Consider the following 6792-nt stretch of genomic DNA (forward strand, 5'->3'; position numbering starts at 1 on the left):
GAGATGGGGTAAGTTGTCCTGTGCTACATCGTCTGGTTCTTCACCTATTCATGGACTTCCTGTCGTCCACTGGATTGCTCCAGACGCTTTAGTTCTTTTTTTTTCATCCTTCCTTCATCACATTCACATAATGTTTCACGTGCAGTGGGGTAGGGTACCGCACCACCGCGGTGAAACACCCCATCTCATCGTCATCATTTATTGTTGTTGTTGTTGTCACGGGCTTCAACTGACAGCGCAAAACTACATCCGCGAGAAACTCATTTTTTTTAAGTATATCTTTGGGATGGTGTAACAATTTAGTGCCGCTTTTTACGTTTACAATGTACGTCTATACCAGCCAGTAATGGCTAGCCTGTATGAATCCTGTACAGCTTGGACAAACTTGGAACTATAAAATGTAAGGCTTAAGATGATGGGCTCTTTTCTGCTCGTATGTTTTCTATATGTACTTGCAATGGTATTCCATTCGGTACACCTCCGCAATAGAGATTACGAGAAAACTCAACTGAGACAACCTACCCCGCTACTGGTACGTCACACTTGACGACCTTCGCGCAAATCTCTTCTTTGAAGTCAGCTTTCGTTTAATATGTGTAGCCAAAAGATGCAGCTTTGGTTTCATCAGCCTGACGCTTTGGTCACAGAAAAGTGAGAAGTAAAAACTGGAACAACTGTCTCCCCTAATACACCGCAAGGGCCCGTATTGAGAATATAGCAAAACTTTGGACAACCTCGAGCCTCTGAACGGCACTGAGATGCCTATGGAAACAACGCTACCTGGGATTCGCCCATGAAGCCTCATCCTGTGTCACATGCCTAACTATGGTGCCCCGGGGTCTAAAAGAACAACACGAGCTCAATTGTTGTGCCCAAACTCAGAGTTGGTCCTCAAGTTTCTTGTCCACCAGCTTGTCTGCGTATATGCTCTTTTATCCTGTGTCACATACGGGGTGTCCTAGCTATGGTGCACCGGGGTCTAAAAGAACAACACGAGCTCAATTGTTGTGTCTAAAATCAGAGTAGGTCCTCAAGTTTCTTGTCCACCAGCTTGTCTGCGTATATGCTATTTTATCCTGTGTCACATACGGGGTGTCCTAGCTATGGTGCACCGGGGTCTAAAAGAACAACACGAGCTCAATTGTTGTGTCTAAAATCAGAGTAGGTCCTCAAGTTTCTTGTCCACCAGCTTGTCTGCGTATATGCTATTTTATCCTGTGTCACATACGGGGTGTCCTAGCTATGGTGCACCGGGGTCTAAAAGAACAACACGAGCTCAATTGTTGTGTCTAAAATCAGAGTAGGTCCTCAAGTTTCTTGTCCACCAGCTTGTCTGCGTATATGCTATTTTATCCTGTGTCACATACGGGGTGTCCTAGCTAGGTGCCCCGGGGTCTAAAAGAACAACACGAGCTCAATTGTTGTGCTCAAACTCAGAGTAGGTCCTCAAGTTTCTTGTCCACCAGCTTGTCTGCGTATATGCTCTTTTATCCTGTGTCACATACGGGGTGTCCTAGCTATGGTGCACCGGGGTCTAAAAGAACAACACGAGCTCAATTGTTGTGTCTAAAATCAGAGTAGGTCCTCAAGTTTCTTGTCCACCAGCTTGTCTGCGTATATGCTCTTTTATCCTGTGTCACATACGGGGTGTCCTAGCTATGGTGCACCGGGGTCTAAAAGAACAACACGAGCTCAATTGTTGTGTCTAAAATCAGAGTAGGTCCTCAAGTTTCTTGTCCACCAGCTTGTCTGCGTATATGCTATTTTATCCTGTGTCACATACGGGGTGTCCTAGCTATGGTGCACCGGGGTCTAAAAGAACAACACGAGCTCAATTGTTGTGTCTAAAATCAGAGTAGGTCCTCAAGTTTCTTGTCCACCAGCTTGTCTGCGTATATGCTATTTTATCCTGTGTCACATACGGGGTGTCCTAGCTATGGTGCACCGGGGTCTAAAAGAACAACACGAGCTCAATTGTTGTGTCTAAAATCAGAGTAGGTCCTCAAGTTTCTTGTCCACCAGCTTGTCTGCGTATATGCTATTTTATCCTGTGTCACATACGGGGTGTCCTAGCTAGGTGCCCCGGGGTCTAAAAGAACAACACGAGCTCAATTGTTGTGCTCAAACTCAGAGTAGGTCCTCAAGTTTCTTGTCCACCAGCTTGTCTGCGTATATGCTCTTTTATCCTGTGTCACATACGGGGTGTCCTAGCTATGGTGCACCGGGGTCTAAAAGAACAACACGAGCTCAATTGTTGTGTCTAAAATCAGAGTAGGTCCTCAAGTTTCTTGTCCACCAGCTTGTCTGCGTATATGCTATTTTATCCTGTGTCACATACGGAGTGTCCTATCTATAGTGCACCGGGGCCTAAAGGAACAACACGAGCTCAATTGTTGTGTCCAAACTCAGAGTAGGTCCTCAAGTTTCTTGTCCACCAGCTTGTCTGCGTATATGCTATTTTATCCTGTGTCACATACGGGATGTTCTACCTATGGTGCAGCGGGGTCTAAAAGAACAACACGAGCTCAATTGTTGTGCCCAAACTCGGAGTTGGTCCTCAAGTTTCTTGTCCACCAGCTTGTCTGCGTATATGCTATTTTATCCTGTGTCACATACGGAGTGTCCTATCTATGGTGCACCGGGGCCTAAAGGAACAACACGAGCTCAATTGTTGTGTCCAAACTCGGAGTAGGTCCTCAAGTTTCTTGTCCACCAGCTTGTCTGCGTATATGCTATTTTATCCTGTGTCACATACGGGATGTTCTACCTATGGTGCAGCGGGGTCTAAAAGAACAACACGAGCTCAATTGTTGTGTCCAAACTCGGAGTAGGTCCTCAAGTTTCTTGTCCACCAGCTTGTCTGCGTATATGCTATTTTATCCTGTGTCACATACGGGATGTTCTACCTATGGTGCAGCGGGGTCTAAAAGAACAACACGAGCTCAATTGTTGTGTCCAAACTCGGAGTAGGTCCTCAAGTTTCTTGTCCACCAGCTTGTCTGCGTATATGCTATTTTATCCTGTGTCACATACGGGATGTTCTACCTATGGTGCAGCGGGGTCTAAAAGAACAACACGAGCTCAATTGTTGTGTCCAAACTCGGAGTAGGTCCTCAAGTTTCTTGTCCACCAGCTTGTCTGCGTATATGCTATTTTATCCTGTGTCACATACGGGATGTTCTACCTATGGTGCAGCGGGGTCTAAAAGAACAACACGAGCTCAATTGTTGTGTCCAAACTCGGAGTAGGTCCTCAAGTTTCTTGTCCACCAGCTTGTCTGCGTATATGCTATTTTATCCTGTGTCACATACGGGATGTTCTACCTATGGTGCAGCGGGGTCTAAAAGAACAACACGAGCTCAATTGTTGTGTCCAAACTCGGAGTAGGTCCTCAAGTTTCTTGTCCACCAGCTTGTCTGCGTATATGCTATTTTATCCTGTGTCACATACGGGATGTTCTACCTATGGTGCAGCGGGGTCTAAAAGAACAACACGAGCTCAATTGTTGTGTCCAAACTCAGAGTTGGTCCTCAAGTTTCTTGTCCACCAGCTTGTCTGCGTATATGCTATTTTATCCTGTGTCACACACGGAGTGTCCTACCTATGGGGCACCGGGGTCTAAAAGAACAACACGAGCTCAATTGTTGTGTCCAAACTCGGAGTAGGTCCTCAAGTTTCTTGTCCACCAGCTTGTCTGCGTATATGCTATTTTATCCTGTGTCACATACGGAGTGTCCTACCTATGGGGCACCGGGGTCTAAAAGAACAACACGAGCTCAATTGTTGTGTCCAAACTCGGAGTAGGTCCTCAAGCTTCTTGTCCACCAGCTTGTCTGCGTATATGCTATTTTAATCCTGTGTCACATACGGAGTGTCCTACCTATGGTGCACCGGGGTCTAAAAGAACAACACGATCTCAATTGTTGTGTCCAAACTCGGAGTAGGTCCTCAAGTTTCTTGTCCACCAGCTTGTCTGCGTATATGCTATTTTATCCTGTGTCACATACGGAGTGTCCTACCTATGGGGCACCGGGGTCTAAAAGAACAACACGAGCTCAATTGTTGTGTCCAAACTCGGAGTAGGTCCTCAAGTTTCTTGTCCACCAGCTTGTCTGCGTATATGCTATTTTATCCTGTGTCACATACGGAGTGTCCTACCTATGGGGCACCGGGGTCTAAAAGAACAACACGAGCTCAATTGTTGTGTCCAAACTCGGAGTAGGTCCTCAAGTTTCTTGTCCACCAGCTTGTCTGCGTATATGCTATTTTATCCTGTGTCACATACGGAGTGCCCTACCTATGGGGCACCGGGGTCTAAAAGAACAACACGAGCTCAATTGTTGTGCCCAAACTCGGAGTAGGTCCTCAAGTTTCTTGTCCACCAGCTTGTCTGCGTATATACTATTTTATCCTGTGTCACATACGGAGTGTCCTACCTATGGGGCACCGGGGTCTAAAAGAACAACACGAGCTCAATTGTTGTGTCCAAACTCGGAGTAGGTCCTCAAGTTTCTTGTCCACCAGCTTGTCTGCGTATATGCTATTTTATCCTGTGTCACATACGGAGTGTCCTACCTATGGGGCACCGGGGTCTAAAAGAACAACACGAGCTCAATTGTTGTGTCCAAACTCGGAGTAGGTCCTCAAGTTTCTTGTCCACCAGCTTGTCTGCGTGTATGCTATTTTATCCTGTGTCACATACGGAGTGTCCTACCTATGGGGCACCGGGGTCTAAAAGAACAACACGAGCTCAATTGTTGTGTGCAAACTCGGAGTAGGTCCTCAAGTTTCTTGTCCACCAGCTTGTCTGCGTATATGCTATTTTATCCTGTGTCACATACGGAGTGTCCTACCTATGGTGCACCGGGGTCTAAAAGAACAACACGAGCTCAATTGTTGTGTCCAAACTCAGAGTAGGTCCTCAAGTTTCTTGTCCACCAGCTTGTCTGCGTATATGCTATTTTATCCTGTGTCACATACGGAGTGTCCTACCTATGGTGCACCGGGGTCTAAAAGAATAACACGAGCTCAATTGTTGTGCCAAAACTCAGAGTAGGTCCTCAAGTTTCTTGTCCACCAGCTTGTCTGCGTATAGGCTCTTTTATCCTGTGTCACATACGCAGTGTCCTACCTATGGTGCACCGGGGTCTAAAAGAACAACACGAGCTCAATTGTTGTGCCCAAACTCGGAGTAGGTCCTCAAGTTTCTTGTCCACCAGCTTGTCTGCGTATATGCTATTTTATCCTGTGTCACATACGGAGTGTCCTACCTATGGTGCACCGGGGTCTAAAAGAACAACACGAGCTCAATTGTTGTGTCCAAACTCGGAGTAGGTCCTCAAGTTTCTTGTCCACCAGCTTGTCTGCGTATATGCTCTTTTATCCTGTGTCACATACGGAGTGTCCTACCTATGGTGCACCGGGGTCTAAAAGAACAACACGAGCTCAATTGTTGTGTCCAAACTCAGAGTAGGCCCTCAAGTTTCTTGTCCACCAGCTTGTCTGCGCATATGCTATTTTATCCTGTGTCACATACGGGGTGTCCTACCTATGGTGCAGCGGGGTCTAAAAGAACAACACGAGCTCAATTGTTGTGTCCAAACTCAGAGTAGGCCCTCAAGTTTCTTGTCCACCAGCTTGTCTGCGCATATGCTATTTTATCCTGTGTCACATACGGGGTGTCCTACCTATGGTGCACCGGGGTCTAAAAGAACAACACGAGCTCAATTGTTGTGTCCAAACTCAGAGTAGGCCCTCAAGTTTCTTGTCCACCAGCTTGTCTGCGCATATGCTATTTTATCCTGTGTCACATACGGGGTGTCCTACCTATGGTGCAGCGGGGTCTAAAAGAACAACACGAGCTCAATTGTTGTGCCCAAACTCGGAGTAGGTCCTCAAGTTTCTTGTCGATCAGTTTGCCTTCGTATATATGCTATATTATCATCTGCCACATAAGGTGTGTCCAAGCTAATGTGCATCGGTGCAATCGTGCGCGTCACAAGCGAATGCAAACCGAGGCGTAGCGTATTCTAGTCGCCTGAGTGGTGGCTGATGGCCCTGTCACAAAGGCGGACAGTCTTCTAATGAGGATTGAATCCAATGGCGATCGAATATGCGTGTCAACTGCCACACAGCATTGCATCCCTTAGAGAGTATTCGATGGCTATTCCAGACTGCCCGCAGGTGTAACAGGTCCTGGTATGACACGACTCTGGTTTGCCGCATGCATTTTCATTTCACACGAAACTCCACAGTAGGCCTCTAAAGCCAGCGCGGATTAGAGAGACAATGACGGCCAATATAGTGTGGAGTAGAGCGCTTCACGGGCCCGAATTTACCCGTCCGACCCCTCCGTACCCGACCCCGGCTGCCCAAAACTTAGCCCAGCCGAGGCCTGGCACGCAGCTGCATAGACAGATTTGTGTTGCGATCCGTCAAAAGATTGAATCCGTACGTACGGTAGAGACTCGTAGGTCATAATATAAAGCGTAAATCACACATATCTGGAACGCGCATGCGCAACCCCTGATGACGTTTGTGCTTGTGGCAACACGTTAGCGTTGAGTCTCGCGGCGCCTGCAGTGTTTTAGCAGAAAACGGCGGAAGGTGGTTGCCTAGCTTTTTTGAAAACGAATATGTTAAGGATGAAATATTGTGAAAGAAGCACTCGGGTCCGACTCGGGAGCTCTGAAAGTCGAGGAGAAAGTCACGTGGTACACTTTCGGATTTCGTGCGCGTTTTTCACTCCACGCAAGCAAAACAACTGCGATGGGTGTTTCTCGACATGCTCTA

This window comes from Ornithodoros turicata, chromosome 8 (genome assembly GCF_037126465.1).
Source record: "Ornithodoros turicata isolate Travis chromosome 8, ASM3712646v1, whole genome shotgun sequence".
Lineage (NCBI taxonomy): Eukaryota > Metazoa > Arthropoda > Arachnida > Ixodida > Argasidae > Ornithodoros > Ornithodoros turicata.